This window comes from Rhinopithecus roxellana, chromosome 4, assembly GCF_007565055.1.
Source record: "Rhinopithecus roxellana isolate Shanxi Qingling chromosome 4, ASM756505v1, whole genome shotgun sequence".
NCBI lineage: Eukaryota > Metazoa > Chordata > Mammalia > Primates > Cercopithecidae > Rhinopithecus > Rhinopithecus roxellana.
This window is the reverse complement of record NC_044552.1, coordinates 88608935-88633981: the sequence shown is the minus strand read 5'-3', so window position 1 is coordinate 88633981 and position 25047 is coordinate 88608935. Positions and strand designations below refer to the sequence as shown.

General features: G+C 35.4%; 1 long non-coding RNA gene across 1 annotated transcript in view; it reads left to right on the top strand.

The window, feature by feature from the left end:
• LOC115896843 overlaps positions 1 to 23865 on the top strand; it is a 57613-nt gene extending 33748 nt beyond the window's left edge. The window contains exon 3 of the long non-coding RNA XR_004056735.1: positions 23512 to 23865. This is a non-coding gene — a long non-coding RNA (uncharacterized LOC115896843). The remainder of the gene's footprint in view (positions 1 to 23511) is intronic.
• The last annotated feature ends 1182 nt before the right edge of the window (positions 23866 to 25047 follow it).

Sequence of the window (25047 nt, the reverse complement as noted above, 5' to 3'; positions counted from 1 at the left end):
ATATTTGGGGAGCCAAAAGAAAGCATTACAGATGACTCTTGTCTTCAGTTGAAAAGAATTATAGAGATTTTGCCAAGAGCAGGTAATTCTAAAAGTTAAGATGGATGCAGTAAATATGAATGTTGGAAAGCAAATTAAACCTGTTCATCCATCCTATCATCAACATTCATTACAATTGGACATTCTGTCTCTCTTTGAACATTTCCCAGTGTTTGAAAACTCTCAGTAAAGCAATCCATTTTATTTACCAGGAAGTCCTTATAGATAAAAGGTTATTCTTGAGTTAAAACTTATTTCTGTGTAACACTTGTCCATTGGTCCCGATCCTTCCCACTGGAGCCACAAATAAATCCATTTTTATCTGCAGTTCATTTTAGAACTAGTAATACTTTATGTTAAAAGTAATGGCAAAACCCTCGATTACTTTTGCACCAACCTAATAAATTGTCTTTTTTTCCAAGGCATCCTCTCAGAATTTTACATCATTTTTTATAAATTAAAATTGTCAGAATCTTCCCCAATTCTATGAACCCTAATTTGTATATGTCAATTTTAGGGTGAGTTCTGAGAACTGAACACATAATAACAGGAATATTTAACCAAAAATAAAAAGGAAAAATTAACCAAAAAGTACATCCATAAAATATTTTAAAAGGTAAGCACATATAAGTACATAATAAATATTTATTTAGTAAACAAAACTGTTGGTTCATATTGATTTTATAGACAAAATTTTTCTACATGAAATAAAGATGACTTTTTCCTTAAAAAGTTAAATGTAGTACTTCAGTATTTTTCCAAGTAAGTTTCATCTTGCTAAAGAACTGTTTTGCAACATAAAGAGGTCATGTTAGATGATGATTCTGTCACTAAATATATTTGTTATACTCCCAGCTTCAAGCTTTCTACAAACTTAGAAAGAATTATTTCTGTGTCAACATTCAAGTCAGTGATATTAATAAAAAAACTCAACAACATACCACCAGACATCTATGTCCTGCAGGTTGATGACAGTATAATCAGTAGGACTCTTCAAGTACAGCGGTTTCACTGATTAAGAATTCACTTAATTTCCTATCAAGTATTATACACATATTTTTCAATGAGATATGATATTTAAAATTTGTCAAATTGTTACTGACATTAGAATTTGCTATATTGCTTGTACTACTATGAGAAACTACCTCACACTTTATCAAAGTGTGCCTTCTTAGTAAATCCACCCTGTCCCTTAGGGAGTTATTTCCTCTTTAAATTCTCACATTCAAATCTTGTTGGGCTAAATATTCCTCTCTTTTTGAAAACTGAGATAGTATATCTGGCTTTCCAGCATACCTGTTTTGATGATTCAATGGCTTTCAGTGTTTTGGAAAATAAGTAAATAGAGCAGAATATATATAGATAGATATACATATAGACAAAGATGTAGGGTTGGCTGGGGGGAGCACTTTACACTAAAATTAGTAATATTAATGTTATAGTCTTATATTTTTGTCAAATGTCTTTTAATATTCATTTATATCAGAGTAGACTCTGATAGAAATGAAATTTGTGAAGAGAGAATTCCCAAAACAGCATTGCATTGCTTACCTGGTTTTGTGCATATACACAGGATATACCAAGTACAGTATCCACATTAATAATCATTGAAAAAATTATCTGTGGATTCCGTAAAGATGACAAAATAAATGTTAGGAATTATTTATTCTGCCTTATATATCATTGATTAAGCTTATATACAACAAATAATACAGGGATTATAATACCAAAATTCAGCTCCTCTTCATGATGATATTATTAATCATTTTAAGCAATTATGAGTGAAAGCATAGCCTCGTTCTATTCTCTAAATTCTAATTCCAATGGTTTCTTTCCTAATGCTATCTGGGTCATAATATCTTACTTTTTTATTCAAGTCCTTTATTATTGATTCAATTTGTTATTCATCAAATGCATTCTTCAAGAACTGAATTTTTATCAGTTCATTCATCCGCTATTTATCAAACATCTGCTCTTGCTGCACACTATTCTAGGTTCCAACTACATATTAAAAAGTTGTCAAATTCCTCTCCTCATCAAGCTTGTATTTTAGTGGAGCTTGTCTTTCATGCTCATCAGAGATAATAATAGTGCCATGAAGAAATAAAAAAGGAGTAAAAGGTTATTAAATAGCAGGAGTGAAGGTTGGATTTTTTAGCCAGGCTAGAAGACCACTTGGCAAAGATGACATTTGAGCTGAGGACTAAATGAAAAGGAGATAATCTTTTAAAAATCTGGAAGAAGGCCAGGCGCAGTAGCTCACACCTGTAATCCCAGCACTTTGGAAGGCTGAGGTGGGTGGATCACTTGAGGTCAGGGGTTTGAGACCAGCGTGGCCAACACGGTGAAACTCTGTCTCTACTAAAAATACAAAAATTAGCCTGTGGTTGCACCTGTAGTCCCAGCTACATGGGAGGCTGAGGCAGGAGAATTGCTTGAACCCAGGAGGCGGAGGTTGTAGTGAGCAGAGATCACGCCACTTCATTCCAGCCTGGGTGACAAAGTGAGACTCCGTCTCAAAATTTTTTTTTTTTTAAATCTGGAAGAAGTTTATCGGCATTGAGAAGTGCAAATGAAAAGTCCTGGAAGTTTGGTATATTTGAAAGGAGGAAAGAAGACCATTTCATCTGGAGCATATGAAAGTGAGCTATAGGCAGTGTGCAGGTAAGACAGAGGCCTGTACACCATATTAATAATACTTGTTACTTAATTCTCACCATATTCTGTTAAGAAAAAGAGGGATATGATCCCATTTAAGATTACAAGAGCATTTTGAAGGCTGGATGAAGAATTCACAGTAGAAAAATGTAAGAAAGCTTGGAGACTTGGATGGGTATACAATAGTAGAGAGAAGGGTCATAGTCAGGAAGTTTCAGCAGGTGTTACTTGATAGCAAATGAGAAATGGGGTATAAAGAAAATTGAGGAATCAAGAGTGCTTCTTTTTTTATTATACTTTAAGTTCTGGGATACATGTGCAGAACGTGCAGGTTTGTTACATAGGTATACACGTGCCATGGTGGTTTGCTGCACCTATCAACCCATCATCTACATTAGGTATTTCTCCTAATGCTATCCTTCCCCTAGCACCCCACCCCTGACTGGACCCGGTATGTGATGTTCCCCTCCCTGTGCCCACATGTTCTCATTGTTCAACTCTCACTTATGAGAGAGAACATGTGGTGTTTGGTGTTCTGTTCTTATGTTAGTTTGCTGAGAATGGTGGTTTCCAGTTTCATCTATATCCCTGCAAATGAGAGTGCTTAAAAGTGTGAACACACAGAGAAGGAACTAACAGACACTGGTGCTTACCTGAGGGTGGGGAGTGGGAGGAGAGAGAGGATCAGAAGAAAAAAACTATTAGGTACTAGGCTTAGTATCTAGGTGGCAAAATAATCTGTACAACAAACCCCTGTGACATGAGTGTACATTGATAACAAACCTGCATATGTACCCCAGAACCTAAAATTAAAGTTTAAAAAACGAGTTGGATCTAAGTAATTTGATGGCAGGTATTGGTATTATTGAGATAGTGAGGAATGAGGGTTGAAGGTGGGGTGAGAAATCAAAAGTTCTATGGATATATTTAAGTTTAACATCCCAATTAGACATCTACCACTTATTTTAAAGAGTCTAAGAGAAAATAATAAGCCCAGCCATTCATTTGTGAAACATCAACACAAAAATGATACCTTAAGCTAGAAAGAGTATGCAGATAGAGAAGAGGAATTAGGAAACTCAAAACATATAAGACAAAGGAAGATGAACTAGCAATGAGAGCAAGAAGATAAGTGGGAATGGAGCAGGAAGAAATTCACGGGGATGGTATCAGAGAGGACGGGAGATGACAGTGTTTCAAGAAGGCCAAGCTGAACTGATAAAGGTGCTGAGAGGTCACCTGAGATGAGTACTGATAAGGGAGCAGTTGGTAAGGTGGAGACCAGAGGTGTCTCAGTGGGAGAGGAGCGAGGAAACAAGAATCAGGGAGGATTGGGTTAAGAAAAGAAAAATTGAAGAATGGAATTATCTGCTGAGTGCTCCTTTATCCAATTCGCTCCACAAAATGTTGGCTGTTAATGTGGGATCCTCCAGGTCTTTATCTGCCAGTTCAGTGCTCTCTGTACATTATTCACCTGATGGGTTAAAGAAGAGTAATTCTAAGGCATGATTAACCAGGAAGAGTTACTTCCTGGTTAGATTCCGAAAATAATCATAATCATAATCATAATAATGGAGATTGTCCAGAGATACATGTATTTTTACAATCTCTGTCTTTCCAAAAACCATCCTCTATCATCTTTGAAGGAATAGCTCAAAAGCATACTGATTTACTATATTTGGGCTTATTATGAAGTGAATTACATAAATAAATTAGCTAACTCTCAATTATTTGGCTGCTATTTATCCCAGTAGTTATTTTCTTTTCTATTTTTATCTTTGTATAAATGCACACACACAGACACACACACACCCTGTTGTTTGTTTTCTTTGAAATAAAAACAAGTATTCCCTAAATTGCATGTCTCACTGAGGTAGAAATAGCAAAAACAGGGATTTTTTAGTCTAAGCCAATATTTCTAGGTCAATACACAAGCCATGAGCTACTTAATTGTATTAAGAATAATATCTGAGATTGTATTGTCATGTTAGCAGCACTTATTAAATTTACTCACATTATTTGTATGTAACAAAATGATTTTTGCATGAAACAATACAATGATGTAATTCCCAGACTTTCAGTTTGCCAAATCAACTTCGTTAATTGTGAAATCTCACATCCATACAGGAAAGTATATAGCAAAGTTAATTAACTAGCAAGGAAGTCATTGAAAATCTAAGTCTATCAGATATTAGAACTTATTATGTAGCAGTCACTATTCTTAAATATATCAACATATTTAATCCTTACAACTTTATGATACATTGCTATTATCATATCTATCTTAATAAACCACTTTGAAATACATCAGAGTATTCTGTTTATCTTAACAAGGCCTGCCGTCTGGAGAAACTATTTTATGACAGCCTAACCTGGCATGGTTTTATCAGACTTTAACCTATCTAGAGGAAGGAAAATACCTAACATCATCTGGCCTTCCACATGGGGGAAAGGAAATATTTAGCTCTCTCTATACTTCCACATGGAGGAAAAGAAACGTCAAATTCCAGCTCCCTCTAGCCATCCTGTCCCACTTAAGGGGTGGGGGTACTGAGAAACACTGTTGAAGTTCACAGTCTAGTCACAGGATCACCAAAAGACTAAGATCTAATCACAGGACTATAAAATGCTTTTTCTCCTCCCACATCTTCATGTCATACCACTAAAAGTCTATCTACCAGAGTTCTTTTCACCCAGTACATCATGTCCAGATTTCAACAAAAATTACAAGGCATACTAAAAGGCAAAAAGTAGTTTAAAGAAAGTGAACAAACCTCAGAGCCAGAGTGAGATATGGCAGATATGTTGGTATTATCAGATTGGGAATTTAAAACAACCGTGATTAATATGCTAAGATTTCTACTGAAAAAGTAAACATACAAGAACAGATGGCAATGTAAGAAAAGAGATGAAAACTCCAAGATAGAATCAAAAACTAATGCCAGAGATAAAAAAAAACAACTGTAACAGAATGAAGAATGCCTTTGATAAGCTCATTAGTAGACCAGACACAGCTGAAGAAAGAATCTCAACACCACCATCAATCAACTGAATATAATTGACTTTTATAAACTATTTCACCAACAACAGCATACTATACATTCTTCTCCAAGATCACATGAAACATTCATCAAGATAGACCATATTCTAAGCCATAAAATACATCTTAACAAAATTTAAAAAATAAGTCATACAATGTCTGTTCTTAGACCACAGTGTAATTAAACTAGAAATCAATATCAGAAAGATAGCTGGAAAGTTCCTGTATTAGTCAGGGTTCTCCAGAGGGACAGAACTAATAGGATATATATATATATATATATATATATATATGTGTGTGTGTGTGTGTGTGTGTGTGTGTGTGTGTGTGTGTGTGTGTGTATATATATATATATGAGTTTATTAAGGAGTATTAACTCACACAATCACAAGGTCCCATAATAGGCCATCTGCAAGCTGAAGAGCAAGGAAGTCAGTCCAAGTGCCAAAGCTGAAGAACTTTTGAGTTCAATGTTCAATGGCAGGAAGCATCCAGCATAGGAGAAAGATGTAGGCTGGGAGGCTAAGCCAGTCTAATCTCCCCACTTTCTTCTGCCTGCTTTTTATTCTGTCCACACTGGCAGACAATTAGATGGTGCCCACTCGGATTGAAGGTGAGTCTGCCTCTCCCACACCACTTACTCAAATGGTAATCTCCTTTGGCAACATCCTCACAGACACATCCAGAATCAATACTTTGCATCTTTCAATCCAATCAAATTGACACTCAGTATTAACCACTACAGTCCCCAAATACTTGGAGATTAACCAACATACTTCTAAATAACACATAGGTTTAAAAAAAAAACTCCAGAGAAATTTTAAAATATTATCAACTAAAGGAAAAAGGAAATACAATGTATTCAAAATTTGTGGTATACAGCAAAAGCAGTGCTTAGAGGGAAATTTATAATGTTGAATGCATATATTTGAAAAGAAGAAATATCTAAAATCAAATATCTAAGCTTCTACTTTAAAAATCTAGCTGAAGAGAAAATTAAATCCAAAGAAGAAAATAACAAAAATTAGAACATAAGTCAATTAAACTGAAAAAAACAAACAAACAAAAAAAAAACAGAAGATCAATAGAGAAAAATCAAAGAAACCAAAAGATGGATCTTTGAAAAGATTAATAAAACTGAGAGGCCTCTAGCCAGGCAAACTAAAACAACAAGAGAGAAAACTAAAACACTAATATCAAAAGTGAAAAGGGCAACATCAATACAGATCGCCTGGACATTAAAATGATAATAAAAGAACAGCATAAACAACTCTATGTGTATACATTTGATAACCTAGATTAAATGGACTAAATTCTTGATAGATACAGTCTTCCAAAATTTATGTAAGATCTGAATAGGCCTACGTCTTAGTCTGTTCTGGCTTTTGCAACAAAATACCACAGATTGAGTGACTTCCAAATAAAAATTCTCACAGTTCTGGAGGCTAGAAAGTCTAAGATCAAGGTGCCAGCGGATTTGGTATCTGATGAGGGTCTAGAAAACCACCTTCTCACTGTAACTTCACATGGCAAAAGGGGCAAAGGATCTCTCTCAAGTCACTTTTGTAAGAGCACCAACTCTATTAACAAGGGCTTTGCCCCTTGTCACTTTCCAAAGACCACATATCCTAATATCAACACCTTGGGGGATAGGATTTAGCATATAAATCTGGGGTTGGGGAACACAAACATTCAGAATATAGCACACAATATCTATTGAATAAATTGAATAAAAAATTAATAACCTTTTAAAATTGAGTACCCAGGTTCAGATAAACTCCTTAATTAATTCAAACCTTGAAAAAAGACTTTATACCGATTTTCCATATTCTCTTTCAGAATATGGAAGCAGAGGGAATACTTCCTAACTCATTATATAAAGCAAGCACTACCAGAATATCTAAACCACACAAAGAATCTACAAGAAAAGAAGGCTACAGACCAATTTCTCTCATGAACATAGATGCAAAAATTCTCAACAAAGTGTTAGCAAATGGAATCCAACAATGTATATACATATATATATATATATATATATATATATATATATATATATATATATATATAAAGAATTCTATATTGTGATCAAGTGAGATTTACTCTGGGTATGCAAGGCTGGTTCAACATTCAAAAATCAGTCAATGTTAAAAATATATATTTTTAAAAAACCAACAAATGTAATCCATCATATCAATAGCCTAAAGAAGATAATTCACCTGGTTATATGAATAGATGTAGAAAAAAGCATTTAACAAAATCCAACACCCGTTCATGATAGAAGTTCTCAGTAAACTAGGAATAGTGGGGAACATCTTCAACTTGATAAAGAGTATCTACAAAAGATGTATAGCTAGTATCATACTTAATGGTGAGAGATTTCAAGCTTTCTTGCTAAGATGAAGAACAAGCCAAGGATGTCTCCTCACACCACTAGTTTTCAACACTGTACTGGAAGTACTGGCTAATGCAATCAAACAAGAAGAAAAAATAAAAAGTCTACATGTTGGTAAGGAAGAAATAAAACTATTTTTGTTTACAGAGGACATAGGGATCCTCATATATAGGAACTCTCTGTACTATCTGTTCAATTTTGCTGTGAATCTAAAACTGCTCTTAAAAGTAACATTTAATAATTACAGTTTTAAAAACTGGCCGGGTGCAGTGGCTCACGCCTGTAATCCCAGCACTTTGGAAGACAGAGGTGGGTGGATCACGAGGTCAGGAGATGGAGATCATCCTGGCTAACATGGTGAAACCCCGTCTGTACTAAAAATACAAAAAATTAGCCAGTCGTGACGGCGGGCGCCTGTAGTCCCAGCTACTCGGGAGGCTGAGACAGGAGAATGGCGGGAACCCGGGAGGCGGAGCTTGCAGTGAGCCGAGATGGCACCATCACACTCCAGCCTGGGTGACAGCGAGACTCCGTCTCAAAAAAAAAAAAAAAAAAAAAAAAAAAAAAAAAAAAATATTGCAAGCTTTAACAAAATAACTCAGAGAAATTCAAATTCAAAATCATATTTTAGAGTAGCTCTGGTGCACTTTGTCTCTGGAAAATTATATTAATCTTTTAAAAATATATCATGGATCAAAACAGCTCTTTTGTGTGTCCCACATTATAATCTTAATTTTTACAGCCTCCCTTTTTCTTTCATTTATACTTATGTTATCCAATATAGGATCTAGACATCAAGCAAAGGAAAAAAATTGGGTTATTCAAATATAGTAGTGTTATCTATCAGTTAAATTTTTTCAATATTAATAATAGAGTAGGTTTACCTAGTTTAATATAAGAGGTGAGATTGCAGATGAACTACTGTTTCAGCAGTCATCTGATACGACCCATAGATGTCCTATAAATAACAAAAAAATTATTCAGTGTTTATTTTTTCACAAATTATATTAAATGGTCACTGTCTCACAAATTATTTTTACTCTGTGTTTATTATTTTCTAAATGATGTATTATTAATTCCTGGAAAGTGATAAACCATACTATTTGAATCACAAAAGAGCTGACTGTATATGAAGTAAAACTTTAATGGCATGGGTTTAATTTGTGCATGTGTCTTATGGAATCAGTAAACAATATTATACATACTTATTGACCATCTATTATGTGATAAAAACTAGCAAGCCACGTTGGATACAGTGACAAATGGAGCTCAGTTTCTGTCCATAAGAAACTCATAATCTAATGGAGAAGGCAAAAAACAACCACCACAAAAAGTATTAAAATAGTCAATGACAAACACAAAGAGAGAAATATAATGTGAGAAAGATACAAGGTAAGGCTCAACCACAAGACAGCCCAAGAGTGTTTCCAAAAGCTAGGTCCTCATACACAAAGTCACAAAGTTATGAGACATCATGGCATGTTCAGGAGACTGACTTAAGTTTCTATACACACAGATAATTGTGTGCTTGAAGATATGTGACAGGAAATAAGGCTGGGATCAAATCTCAAAGTGTCACAGGTGCACTGCTAAGACATGTGGACATTCAGAGAAAAATAAAGATCTATTCAAAAACTCTGATAACTAATAACTAAAAAGATGATTCAATGGAGGGTTTGGAATATACAAGAGGAAATCCTCCAAAACGTAAGAGAAAAATAAAGATAAAAATAGGGGGAGAACGTATAGCATCAATCCAGAAAATAAAATATTAAACCAATAGAAATTTGAGAATAAGAAAATTGATATGCAAATTAAGGGAATCACTGAAAAAATAAGAAAATTACATTTTCCACAACTTGGGAACCTCTAAAGTGATAAGAAAATGCCTACCCAATTACCCAAATAATTGGAAAGGAAAAAATTAAACCTACACTAAATAACTATATTGAGACACATTCTCATAAAATTTCAAAATAAAATAACAAAAAGGAAGGCTTCGAATCTTCTCAAGAGAGGACTAAAGTCACATAGAAAAAATAAAAGATGCCAATACTAGAAGCCAGAAGACAATGAAGCCATGCTTTCAAAATTCTGAGCGAAAATGAGATTCAGTATGGATTTCTTCCCTTATTTAAACTAACTAGCAAAGGGAATATATAAAATAAAAACATTTTTCAATAGGTGAATCTTTATATATTTGCTTGCCATGGGCCTATTTGTTTTCAAGAAACTACTAGAAAAACATGTGCCACCAAGAAAAGAGTAAACCAAGAATAAGAAAGACTAACAAAGGGGCAGAAAGGCAAGAATTTCCAAGACAAATGCTATACCACTGCCAAAAGAGTTGGTGGGTCTGAATACAAGAAGAGATCAGAGAGTTCTAGGAAGATGTCTCCAGTAAAAAAGTGACTGAACTGATAAATTATTTAGCAAACTTGTCCATATAGAAAACCGCATTGGAAAATATTTGACAAAAATTATACTTCAAATAGTTATTCTAATAACTATTAGAAAATAAAAAATGAGGCATTATTAATAAGCTCATACAAGAAAAAACAAAATTATAGACACTATTTGGAATAGAAATAAGCTATTTAAATTATCGTAACAGTGAAGCTACTAAATATGCTATCCAACTTTTTATGTATAATTATATTGTGATGAGATGGTAAGAGGAAGACAAGGTATAAACTAAAATATTCACGGAACAAAAAATTTAAATTCTAAAGTTAAGTTTTTAGGATGTAGAATAAGAAAACTACTTACAATTACAACAGTAATTGTAAACATCTAAAAGGGCAGAAGCTGTTTGCATCTGGAGAGCTGTGGAGAAGGATACTGCTGGGTGGTGACCAGGACCATTATTATTATCATTTTTACTATGATACTTTTAGTATATATGACTTTTTTGTATGAAATATTTTTAAACAAAAAAATACAAATTTTTATTTTTTAAATAAGTGGTTTTAAAAACACACAGAAACCAATAGAAGCAAATGTAATACAGAAGCTAATAGGCCGAAGCTAAATATCTAGATGGATTTATTCATGAAAATAAGCTAATTACTGACCTTGACAGGAGCAATTTCAGGGGAAAAATGAAGATAAAGTAAAAGTACAGTAAGTATATATAGAAGTTGTAACTTTTATTCAAGTTTGAGAAGGGGAAAGTATGGTAGTAGCTCATTCATTCACTCATTACTAAATGAGAAAGATAACTTTCCTATTCTTCTAAGAATTCTAAGGTAGCATCATAATTTGTTTCATTTTATTTTCAAAAATCATTTTGAGATAGGACATTAAGAATCAATTCTGCATCTCCTCCTGTATCAGCCCACAGCTTTGCTGACCCTTCGTGTTTTGCCCCCCCCACACACAATCCCACCTGTTGCCTATTTTCCTCGTTTATCTTTGTGTTTTGTCTTGTTTTTTTCAACTGGATGAAAGACCTAATACTACCCACAATAGATATTAAAATGTTAGACTATTTTGTCAAAATTTTATGATTACCATGCGCAAATATAAACTTAGTGTCTCCATAAATTAATTTAGAAATATTGAAAAATCAGAGCTGTTTGCAATATAGCAGACTGAATTTAAATTGAGTCATAGCCAAGTAAGCCATTCTATATTCTATCTCAAACAAGGTCCACATAAACAAAAACACTTTAAAAAGTAATTTATTTAAACAAGTGAATTGCACTGCAGAGAAATCATGGCATTCACTCACAACCTGCTTTCCTTTTTACCTGTTACAAAGGAACTTCCATCAAGTACAACAAAAGTTAGTGGGTCTATGCCAAAGCTAACAAACAAGTAACCTTACATATTTTTAGTAAAGTACACCCAGAATCAGAAAATCATATGACATTTTTCTTTTAATTTAGAAAATCTAACTATTAGCTATTCAAATGTATAAACATTATAGCAAATAGCACAATTGTTACATTAGAATAAATATAATAAAGGACCCTCCTATAATATTTTAAAACAAAAATTACCCTTAGGATTCTTAAAATTAGGACAAAAATAGGCAAAAAAGAATTTTGTATAAGATAACCTATAATTTTACAATGTATAAAATTATAAACAAAATTTATCAAACATTTTGGTTAAATATAAAGAACTGATTACAAGTACACCTTATAAGCAAATTTCTCTTTTAGAGAGAATCAATCGTTCATCAGATGAGAATTTCATGAAAAAATTCTAGCCAGTGTCCTCTGTATTCCCTGACCCTTTTTGGCCTTTCTCAGCTTGTCTATTCTCATCTCTTTTCTCATTTTCGCATTGAAGTTCCCCTTGGAAACTTTAAGATATTGAATTGAAAGAATTAACAGATACAGCAGCTAGATCACACACCATTTTAAAAGCTTTCTCTGACCCTTTGTTAATGAAGAGCATGGTACACCCCAAACATCATGAAGCCTCGTTAAGAGAAGAAGGAACATTTACCTGATCTGCCCAGTGCTGAACTCCAAGAGTAAGATGACCATTTTTTTGTAGATGTATCTAAGTAGCATCCATTATTATTTCAGCCTCTGTAAAGAAAAGATGGTACAGGATATAAGCAAGTATGACCATGTGGGCAACACAGCACTTAAACTAGGGAGGAAGAGGATATGCCTTGTTAAGGGTTTCAGCACTTTCTTAACTAGGGAAAAATGTAAATTAATCACTACTTGAATACTCTTGTATATGGTTTGTAGTTGGCTATGTATTTAAATTAAATAGGGAGTAAACTCTATACCAGTCTAATTTACAGTGTGGGTTCAGTTCCCCTCAATTTTTTTGGTAGCTTATAAACTAAGCATGTATTATAAAAGTAGGCTACAGTCTGATGTTTTAGGAAACTCTTTATCCTCTTCATCTCATGCTTGTTTACACCTTCCTTAGAACAACAACAAAAAAAATCATTCTTTCTCCTCTCTTAGTTCCTTGGTGATGATAACCTTCTTGACTCATCCTTATTGCAAGAGATAAGACTTGATTTTGAGTTTAATTAGTCCTCTAGTGTAGAAGGGATTTGATTTCTAGAGGATTACCCAGTGTTATGGCCCGAATATTTTTATTCTCTCAAAATTCATATGTTGAAATCCTAACCCCCTAAGGTGACAGTATTAGGTGATAGGACTTCCAGGAGGTGATTACCGCACAAGGGCAAAGAGCCCTCATGAATGAGATTAGTACCTTATAAAAGAGGTCCAAAGGAGCTCAGTCACTTCTTCCACTATATGAGGACAGCATAAGAATGCACCATAAATAAATCAGAAAATAGACTTTAACCAGACATCAAAAATGCCTTCATCTTGAATTTCCCAGTCTCCAAATATATTTCTGTTGTTTATAAGGCTATCTAATTTATTATATTTTGTTCTTGCAGACTAAAAGAACTAAAACATGCATCATCCATTCTCCTTCCTAACAGCACTGCCATTTCCTTTTGGGAAACTGTTCATCTCTCATTGTGCATATTATTATAGGAATCCTTTCAAAGTCCCCTGTACTGATCAGCTAAGACCCAAGTCACATCAACAGATGTCTTTTGTGAGGTTTGAATATTGGACAGAGAGCTCCACAGATTGAAAAATGGCTGGTGTGCACTTGATCCAGCTGCTCCTCCCAGGCAGAACAGTACTGTAGTTATGCACAGTCACCCAGGGCAGTCTGGTTCCTGTCCTGGGGCCTGTACTGCATTCACTGTGTAACCTTGAACAATTTACTTAATTCTCTGTACCTCTGTTTCTTTAGCTGTAAACAAGAACAATAACACACATCTTAGGCTTATAGTAAAGATTTAATGAGACAATTCAAGTACTGAGAACAGCTCTTTTCACCTATTAAGCACCCAATAAATGTAGTCCATTAAGCCTGGTTCTCCAGTCTTACAAGAAATGTCTTTTTGGCTTAATTTAGTCCTGGTTCATTTTGTTATTTGGGACCAGTGAACCCAAGTGATTTGTCATCTTCCACAGTCTTAGATGAGGACTTCTCCCTCCAACCCATCAAACCATGTCCTGGCCAGACAAGCCTGAGCACCCCAAGAGAAGGAATAGACTAAGGCAGTCATTACCTCCCTCTAAGGACAACTTTGAGACCATGAGGATGATAAACTTAATTTTCACTTACTCATAGTCCTCAATAACGTTGTCTTAAAGTAGAAAAAAGCTAGATTCCAATTGGAATACCATCAAGAACATTTGCTTAGGTAACAAGATGAACATTAAAACTGTGGCACTTTTAAAATTTTCTTACTTTAAACAGCCCCTGTTATATATACAGCTGACAAGGATTAAATTACAGCAAGTACCTTGATAAGTCAGCTGGAACTCTCAGAAGGACAAATTATTCTGTACACATTGTATGACTGATTACTGCATGTGATCAATGTTAGTGGTCAATTCTCAAAGCAATATTAATTTGCATAATTACTGTGTATAGGTAAAAATCTCTAAGAACTTAACTAAACTGGCATAATAAATCCTATTGAAATTTAGCTATTGAAAATATTACATAAAATATTATAAGAATGCTGCAATGTAGTTATAAAAATAGCAAATGCCCTTTGCCTTTTAAAAGATTGCTACTTATGACTTTAATGCTAAAATTACATAGGGCCTAAATAAACTTTATGACCTTAAAAAATTAGAATCTCAGCTTCAAGATGGCAGTCTAGAAGTATTTTATGCTCACCTGCTCCACTTAGAAGAACCAAAATAGTGTACAGACAGTTACACTTTGAATAATTATCCAAGAGAGAACACTGGAATTTAACAGAAAACTGACAGAGAAACATCAAAAGCAGGGAAGGAGAAGAAAAAAAGGCAGTCTGCTTGGCCAGGATCAGTTGTGACTTCCCAACCTTGGGATAAGACTTCCAGCATTCCACATCCCCACTGTGGAATTGTATAATCCTGACCACAGGACAGCCCCTCCACCCTCCCAAGCTCTGAAACTAATATAGGGAGCTACCAGGAGACCATGATATGGCACTTCTCCAGGACAGAAGCTCCCCTGCTGGGTCCCACACCCTTTCTGAGACTCAAGCAGCTACAGCAAGGAGCCATTTTCAATCACAGCCTTTGTCCTAGAGCCCAGCATTAGGGAAACTCATGTTCTATGGCTGTTGTCCCGGGGACAGAGGCATTGGAATAACACAGGCTGTCACTGCTGGGACTGCAGGATGAGCTGTGAACAGACTTTCTCAGCAGAAGCTGAGAATCAAGTGGGACATGGGCTACAGCTGCCAGTGCTAGGAAGCGAGCATTGGCAGGACTGAAACTGGAACACAAGTGGGGCACAAGTTGCTGCTGCGACTTAGTTGCAAGCTGGAAGAGTGCTCCTATAGTGGGGAGTTAGGGACAACCCCACCAGAACTTGGGCAAGAGAGGGATATGTATTCCCCTACTACCGGCCGAGGCTATGGACACTGAGGCAAGCCCCACCCACTCCAATGGTATGGCCTCAGTGCTGCTCCTACTGCCCATCGCCCTAGCTCTCTGCCTGGAGCCTGAGAATCAACTCTGTCCCACACATCATGGCCAGTGTGTGCTCTCACCATTGAGAAGCCTGAACACAAGTCAGTCAAGACTGACTTCGCATTTCCCTCTGAGACAGAGCACATAATCCAGGGTCTTGGATAATCCAACCCAAGCTACCACCTTGGGCACTTGAGCATTCCTTCTGGGTGCCTGAAGTGGGGTCTAAACTCCCGGCTACTACCACCTCAGCTGGCACCTACCTGCAAGCACCAACTCCGAGCCTGGAGACTGGCACACCCAACCCACCACAGCTACTGCCAACATCGAAACATGCTACTCAGGACCCAAGGAATTGTTTTGTCACTGCTACTGCCATTGCCCATGACACACAGGCTGCCCAGGGACCTACCTCACCCACCCACCAAGTCCACTGCTTCAACTACCAACATCCAAGCAAACCACCTGGAGGTTCAAAAATTTCTCTCAAAACATTTTTAAAAATTGAAATAGTATCCAGCATCTTCTCTGACAATAATGGAATCAATACCAAGAGGAACTTTGGAAGCTATGCAAATACACAGAAATTAAATAACATGCACCTGAATGACCACTGAGTCAATGAAGAAATTAAGACAGAAATAAAAAATTTCTTGAAACGAATGGAAATGAAGACACAATGTAACAAAATCTATGGGATACAGCAAAAGCATTGCTAAGAGAGAAATTTATAGCAATAAATGCTTACATTAAAAAAGAAGGAAAAAATCTAATTATTTTCTAATTGTTGTTAATTCTAACAACACTTAGAAATATATGTTAAATATAACACTTTGGGAGGCCGAGGTGGGTGGATCACCTGAGGTCAGGAGTTCGAGACCAACCTGAACAACATAGTGAAACCCCCTCTCTACTAAAAATACAAAAATTAGCCAGGCCTTGTGGTGCATGCCTGTAAACCCAGCTACTCAGGAGGCTGAGGCAGGAGAATCGTTTGAATCCGGGAGGCAGAGGTTGCGGTGAGCCGAGATCACAGGATTGTGCTCCAACCTGGGCAACAAGAACAAAACTCTATCTCAAAAAAAAAATCAATATAAAACATTAATGGAATGAAAACTTGATTTCTCAAAAAGATAAACAAAATTGATAAACCTCTAGGTAGACTAAGAAAAAGAGAGAAGACCCAAATAAAATCAGAATTGAAAAAGGGGACATTACAACTGATACCGCAGAATTATGAAAGATCAGAGACTATTAGGAAAAACTATATGCTGACAAACTGAAAAATCTAGAGAAAATGGATAAGTTTACAGAAACATACCACCTGCAAAGATTGAATTCGGAAGAAATAGAACACCTGAATAGAACAATAACAAGTAGCAAAATTGAATCAGTGATAAAAATCTCCCAAAAAAGAAAAGCCCAGGCCCAGTTGGATTCACAACCAAATTCTACTAAATATATAAAGAAGAGCTAATGGCAACCCTCCTAAAACCACATCAAAAAATAATTTAAAAAGGAGAGAATTCTCCCTAACTTATTTTAGGAGGCCATCGTAACCCTGATACTAAAAACATACAATGGTACAATGACAATGACTACAAGCCAATATCCCTGATTAATGCAGATATGAAAATCCTCAGCAAAATGCTAGCAAACTGAATCCAATGGCACATCAAAAAGGTAATACACCATGATCAAGTGGGTTTTATTCTAGGGATGCAAGGATGGCTCCACATACACAAATTGATAAGTCTCATACATCAACAGAATTAAGAACAAAAACCGTATGATCATCTCAGTAGATGTAGAAAAAGCATTTGATAAAAGTAGCATCCCTTCATGATAAAAACTCAACAAACTAGGCATAGAAGGTACCATACCTCAAGATAGTAACAGTCATATATGACAAACCCACAGCTAACAGCATAATGAATGGGGAAAAGTTGAAAGCCTTTTCCCTAAGAACAGGAACAAGACAAGAATGCCCCCTTTCACCCCATTTATTCAACATAGTACTGGAAGTCCTAGCCAAAGCCATTAGATAAGAGAAAAAAATAGAAAGTGTGAAAGGAAAATAAATCTTGGGGCCCCCAAATCACTAAGCTAAAGGGAAAAGTCAAGCTGGGAACTGCTTGGAGCCAACCTGCCTCCCATTCTATTCAGTCACCCCTCTGCTCACTGAGATAAATGCATATCTGATTGCCTCCTTTGGAGAAGCCAATCAGAAACTCAAAATAATGCAACCATTTGTCTCTTATCTGTCTCTAACCTGGGAAACCGCCACCCCCCGCCCCCGCCCCCCGCCCCCGCCCCACTTTCAGTTGTCCCACCTTTGCTTTGAGCTGTCCCACCTTTCCTAGACCTAACCAATGTTCATTTTACATTTATTGATGTCTCCCTAGAATGTATAAAACCAAACTGTGCTCTGACCACCTTGGGCACATGCCATTAGGACCTCCTGAGGCTGTCACTGGCATGCATCCTCAACCCCAGCAAAATAAACTGTCTAAATGAACTGAAATCTGTCTCAGAGTTTTGGTGTTCACAAAGGCAAACAAATTTGAAAAGAAGTCAAATTGTTTTTCTTTTTTGATGATATTATATAAGATCATATATCTTATAGCTAGAAAAAAAAACAAAGGACTCCACCAAAAAACTCCTATATGTGATCAATGAATTCAGGAAAGTTGCAGGATACAAGATCAACATACAAAAATCAATAGCATTTCTATATATCAACAATGATCTAGCCAAGAAAGACCTCAAGAAAGCAATCACACTTACAATAAGTACGAGAAAAAAAAACAGCTAGAAATAAATTCCACAAAGGGTGTTACAGATCTCTACAAGGAAAATTACAAAACATTGATAAAAGAAATTGAAACTGACACAAACAAATGGAAGAAAACATTCCATGCTCATGTATCAGAAGAATTAATGTCAGTAAAATAATCATATTGCCCAAAGCAATCCACAAATCAAAGCAATCCCTATCAAAATACCAGAACCATTCTTGACTGAAAAAGTAATCCTAAAATTCATATGGAACCAAAAGGAATCCAAATAGCCAAAGCAATCCTAGGCAAAAAGAACAAAGCTGGAGGTATCACATTGATTTTGGCAAAGAATTTATGACTAAGATTGAAAGCACAGGTATCAAAAACAAAAATAGCCAAATAAGACTCAGTTAAACCAAAAACCTTCTGCAAGGCAAAAGAAATACTGAACAAAGTGAACAGACAAACCTCTTGAATAGGAAAGAGTACTTTCCCGTGCTGGATGCTTCCTGTCCTAAACATCGGACTCCAGGTTCTTTAGTTTTGGGACTCAGACTGACTGGCTCTCCTTGTCAGCTTGCAGACAGCTTATTGTGGGACCTTGTAATTTTGTAAGTTAGTACTTAATAAACTCCCCTCCTATATATATTTGGTCAAGTGTTGATTTGAGGTCCTGAATATCTTTGTTAATATGCTGCCTTAATGATCTGCCTAATACTGTCAGCGAGGTTTTGAAACGTACCACTATTATTGTGTGGGAATCTAAGTCTCTTTGTAGGTCTTGAAGAACTTGCTTCATGAATCTGGGAGCTCCTGTGTTGGTGTGTACATATTTAGGATAATTGTCGCTATTCCATTCCCATAGGAAGTCAAACATAATTTTTAGCACTGGTATGCTCTATAATTTAGCTTGTAGAAAAGCAATTACCTTGTTTCATCTCCTCTGTGTTTTGGGTGAAGAGTTTAGTCACTATTTTACTTAAATAATAACACTAGTGTCTTTACTGGTATTCTCATCAATCAGTAATTCAGGTAGATCTCTCTCTCTTTTTTAAAATCTGAAATCTCGTGTCAACTCATTTCAGCACTGTTTTGTTTGGCTTCCAGTATATAAAAATGGATTATTAATATAAATACTCATGGTAATATTCTTTGAATATGAGTTATCTGAATTGGATAAAACTTTGGATTCCTTGCTTTCTGAGCTAGCTAATAACAATAAATTAGGAAACGTTTTATTTGGGTACCTCAGTTTTCTGTTTCTATATAATCAATCTTTATGTGAAGGAAGCTGAAAATGCTGTTCTAAGAAATATTACAGATAATTTCACTAACTCATATTTTAGAACCAACACCGGTTGATTCTGATCACTCACTCTTCTGTAGTGGGAACTTCTAGAGTTATATGAAGGAGGTTTCACGTTTTTGTAGGAGTCACATTTTTAGCTATGGTACAGGAAATTAAAAATATATATATTCCTTATCAATTACAGAGAGATTCTATTAATTTTTTCTCTAATAACAAATATAGCTAAAATCTGCAATCAATCATGGCCTTTTAAATTGTTAATAGTTAGATCTTTTTTTTATTTTTTCTTTTTCTTTTTTTGAGATAGAGTCTTGCTCTGTCGCCGAGGCTGAAGTGCAGTGGTGCCATCTCGGCTCACTGCAAGCTCCGCCTCCCAGGTTCACGCCATTCCCTGCCTCTGCCTGCCAAGTAGCTGGGAATACAGGTGCTCGCCACCACACCCAACTAATTTTTTGTATTTTTAGTAGAGACGGGTTTCACCATGTTAGCCAGGATGGTCTCGATCTCCTGACCTCGTGATCTACCCACCTCGGCCTCCCACAGTGCTGGTGTTACAGGCGTGAGCCATGGTGCCCAGCCTAGATCTTTTAAATTATTACATATTTTTAAATAATATTAATGAAATGTCAAATTTATCAGTAAATGCTTTCCATTCAAATTTATTGACCTATAATAAATTACACAAGAATAGCTGAAAAACTTATTTTTAGCTAGAATAGAATCAATGGAAGACCACAAACTTGTGCAACTAGTAATGGCAACTGAGTTTATATTCCTTTGTAGATTAGCTTACATTTATGTTGTGCAAGATCCATTGTTTTCCTATTACATTCATCAATGCTTTTGAGAAATAGTCAATGGAAATAAAAACCTAAAATAAATACTTATCAAATTTTAAAACAATATTCTGAAAGAACTTCTGATTTTAAAATATTTTATGTCTGTCATCATTTTCTAGGACTTTGTTCTCAGTAGTCTCCATTTTTTCTGTAGATGTATGTGCTAAATTGCTACAATTACCATACTCTGTTCTTCTCTATATCAGTACCTTTTGCCATGTGACATCACAGCTTCTCTTACAAAGTAGTCCATAAATCTCCAGCCCTTGAATCTGAGATGATTCTGTGGTGGCAAATACAATACAGTAAAAATAATAGTGAAGCAGTTCAAAGACCAGACCTCCAGAGGCCTTGCATGCTTCCTTTTCTCTTGACACTCTGTCCAGCCACCATGTGAACAAACCTGGGATAGTCTCCTAGATGATAAGAGATTGCATGAACCAGGGCAGAGTCTATCTAGTTGTCCTATAAAAGGCCTCTGACATATGAGAAAGCCCAGCCAAGATCAACAAAGCTGCTGATCACATCTTGACTAAAAATGTATGAAGGAGCTCATCCAAGAAGAAATATTGTCCAACTGAGCCGAGCCTAAATTGACATCCAGTAAAATCATAAGCTAAATAAACGGTTTTAAGCTGCTAAGTTTTGAGATGGTTTATTTCATAGTAGTATCTACTTGATGCGATTAGATATTGCAAAGTCTAATACATTAGGGTTCTGGATGGATATGTCACTATGAAATAGCATTCTTAACATTTTTTTTTTTACTAAGGATAATTCTTGTGTAAAATGTCAAAAGGCTATGCTTTTTTTCTTGTCATTATCTAGAATTATGCACACTAAAGTATGTTGCAATTGTTTTACTGAAAATCATAGGAACATGCTCCTTGTACTAATCACTCATTCTTTCTTCCTTTTCTCTATTTACCTGTACTTCCATTCCATTTTTCTTCTCTCTCTCACATAAAAGAATATAGGCAACTCATTGCTCAAGTAAACATTACACTACAGAGGTAGTTTACTCCCTCCTTTGGCAAATTAGGTTATTTACTGATTTATATAGAAATTTTTCAGAACACTATTTCCCAGACTTTCTCTCAAAACATTTAGTACAATAATTTAACAATGTGCCACTTTGTGTATTCTGCCTTCCATTATTTATTAGGAATTCAATCAACTGTTCAGAAATGATGATGGAAAGCTCCTATGGCTTTCTATTATTTCCACTTAATGAAGCAATCCAAATGGAACAGAGATTGCCACTCTTTTGATTTCAAATGGTTTTCCAGCAATTTCCATATAATTATATTGCCTGAATATACCAGACCTCTCAGGAACTATTCACTTCCTTGAGACACATTTTAGAACATGTTCTTTCCTAGTCTTTTTCTATTGTCTTGTACATTTAGTTATCTCAATATACTATTATAAAAATGAAATCTTCAAATGGTATACAATTTTATAGGAAACATTCCAATTCAGTCATATTATATTATTTGCTTATTTTCTTTATATACAAAAACTATTCGAGGAATCAAACTGAATTTTCTTGGCCATAACTTTTAATCTTAGATTACTTAGTTTTGCTAAATAATAGGTACCATGGAAGACTCTCTCAGTGCAATGGTTCTAAATGGTTGCTCAGCCCCAGCTAAAAATAACAACATATATTTGGATATACTAATTTTTCTAACCAATAATTCTGAGCAAATCTTAGTATTCTGCATATTACTAGTTACTAGGAGTAAAAAGATAATTATTTTCTTTGAGATGCTCACCATATATGAGAGAAAAGAATATGCATAAAAGCATATGTCATACTATAAATAGATTAATAAAAATTAGAAATAGTAAAGAAAATGGAGTAAATCTTCCTGATAAGTTGAAAAACCTTTATGAAAGAAGACACTTTTGGCTAGATAAGTCAAAGAAATGTAAAGATTTACAAGCAGAGGAATTATTTCAATAGCTGCCTATTCATCCCATTGGCAAAAGAGGTTTTCTTGCCCTATGGTTGTAGGAACAATTGCATATATATTGCCAACACTGGACAAAGTAGAACAACAGCAGTTATTAGTCACATATACTCACATCTAGATGGAAGGGGACACTGTACCACACAGGGATTGTGCATAGGAACAGAGTGAGGAACCAGGGGTCGTGAAAGATGGGCTTTATGGCATCAAGAGGGTAGGGTACTCCTCTGTTTTCTGTAGGACAATGTGATTGCCTTATTTGAATAATTTCATAGTTGTCAGGAAAATGAAACCCACAATACAGAGATGAACCAGAACTATGCCTGATCCTTTGATAGCTAGGGTTGGTTATCTAGGGGTCCTTATCTGTGGAGGCAGAATGTAGAGGGGAACTTGCGGTTAGGATATTCAAGCCCTGCTGATTTTACCAGATATCAAGGTAGCACATAATTTTGAGTATTAATTTTAAGTCTTACACCACAGAAATGAATTTACAAGACCCAGAATTCTAAATGTTCTTGCTATTTTATGACAATGCTGAAAAATTCAGCTGCAGGGCATAGCTGGGAAGGAGACAGGCTGGAAAGTTTTACACATATATTTAATGTGTCCAACAGATTTTTATCAAAACAGTAATTCTATATGTCTTCTTCGAAATTGCATATCTAGAATCTAGACAAATAATTGATATTGTGGGAATTCTCAAAAAGTGTTTGGAATTAATGAAAATATTTTGTGGCAAACTTTTGTTGGCACTGAGATGCACAGGTAAATAAAACCTGCCCCTTTTCTAATAGGCACATTGTCTAGAAAAGATAGAATAAAATACTGTCAAATAAGTTAAGCTAATTATTAAAAGCATACACAAATATTATGTTGGGGACAGATTTTTACAGATACTGTAGGCTAATACAGGTTTACATTTAATTCCATAATCAATGGTTAAATTAGAGAAGTTTTTAAACACTGTAATGACATAATTATATTTGTTATTTAGGTAGAAAACCCTGATGGCGAAAGCAAGTTTTAACTGAATTGAGAAGAACCTGAAAGTTACGTAACCATGGCTTTTATGAATCAAAGAAGAGACATTATGGGTATGTGAACTACAATAATGACATTTGGCATGGGGAAAATGATAGATACGGTAATTTCAATTTTCTGCAAGATAGAGAACACACAGAGAAGTAGTGATTGATATACAGTATAAGAATCCATCCCCTACAATGTGTGCAAAGGAAATTAATGACTGGCTAGACCCTGGAAAACTTTCATACTTTTAATCACCGGTGTGAAAAAAAGGTGGGTATGAAAATTGGAATACTTGGATAATAAATACTAAACAATGGAACTTTCCACTTCAGTGTACAGAATGCCTGGCAGGCAAGTATTTAACCTGTTAGCCAAATAAAAGAAAGAAATGACAAAAAACAAAAAAACAGAAAAAAAACGTGTTTATCTTTACACTGGTCTAGCAGTAGGATCATGCATTTTTGCCTTAGTATATGCCCACATTCTGAAATTTGAGATGTTTCCACTTCTGGGGAAGTCAGTAGAAGACAGACACCAGACAAAATCTCTAAAAATAATATTTTTAATTAAAAATGTACACGTGGCTGGGAGCAGTGGCTCACTCCTGTAATCCCAGCACTTTGGGAGGCCAAGGCGGGCAGATCACAAGGTCAAGAGTTCAAGACCAGCCTGGCCAATATGGTGAAACCCAACTCTACTAAAAATACAAAAATTAGCCGGGCATGGTGGGGGGCGTCTGTAATCCCAGCTAGCTTGGGAGGCTGAGGCAGGAGAATAGCTTGAATCTGGGAAGCAGAGGTTGCAGTAAGCCAAGATTGCATCACTGCACTCCAGCCTGGGTGACAGAGTGAGACTCCGTAAAAAAAAAAAAAAAAAAAAAAGCGAAAATACCAAACATTAAAGATACTGGACACTATAAATAAAAAGATTAAATTAAAATAAACAAAAAATGACTGCAGATTCAAGTATTACAATCCAGGGAACAGCACCAACTTAGAAGAGTTTGATATCCAACTAGCAAGAATATAGAGTGAGAAAACAGAGGGAAGACATTTTCAAAGAAATTATAGAAAACAATATTCTAGATCTGAAGTTCCATGTGAGTCTTTAGATAAGTGCCAAGCCTGTGAGTTGTAAATTGAATAATAAAAATCAAGACATCGATACAAATTATTGTAAATTTCAAAGCATCACATATAAATAAAAAGTTCAAATGCTTTCAGAGAGAAAAAAATCAGGTGATTTATAATGTATCATGGATCAGAATAACATAAAACTTCTTAACAACAGCACTAAGTACTAGGGGTCATGAGGAAAAGGAATCAAGGGTGTCTTCATTTCACATTTCACTGAGGTTGGGTCTTCTTCTCTGGACATGGAATATGACTGTGTCACTGATTGTCCTTTATTTCTCTATCATCATTTTTTTTTAATTTCAACTTTTATTTTAGATATAGAGGACACATATGCAAGTTTGTTACATGGATATATTGCACCCAGG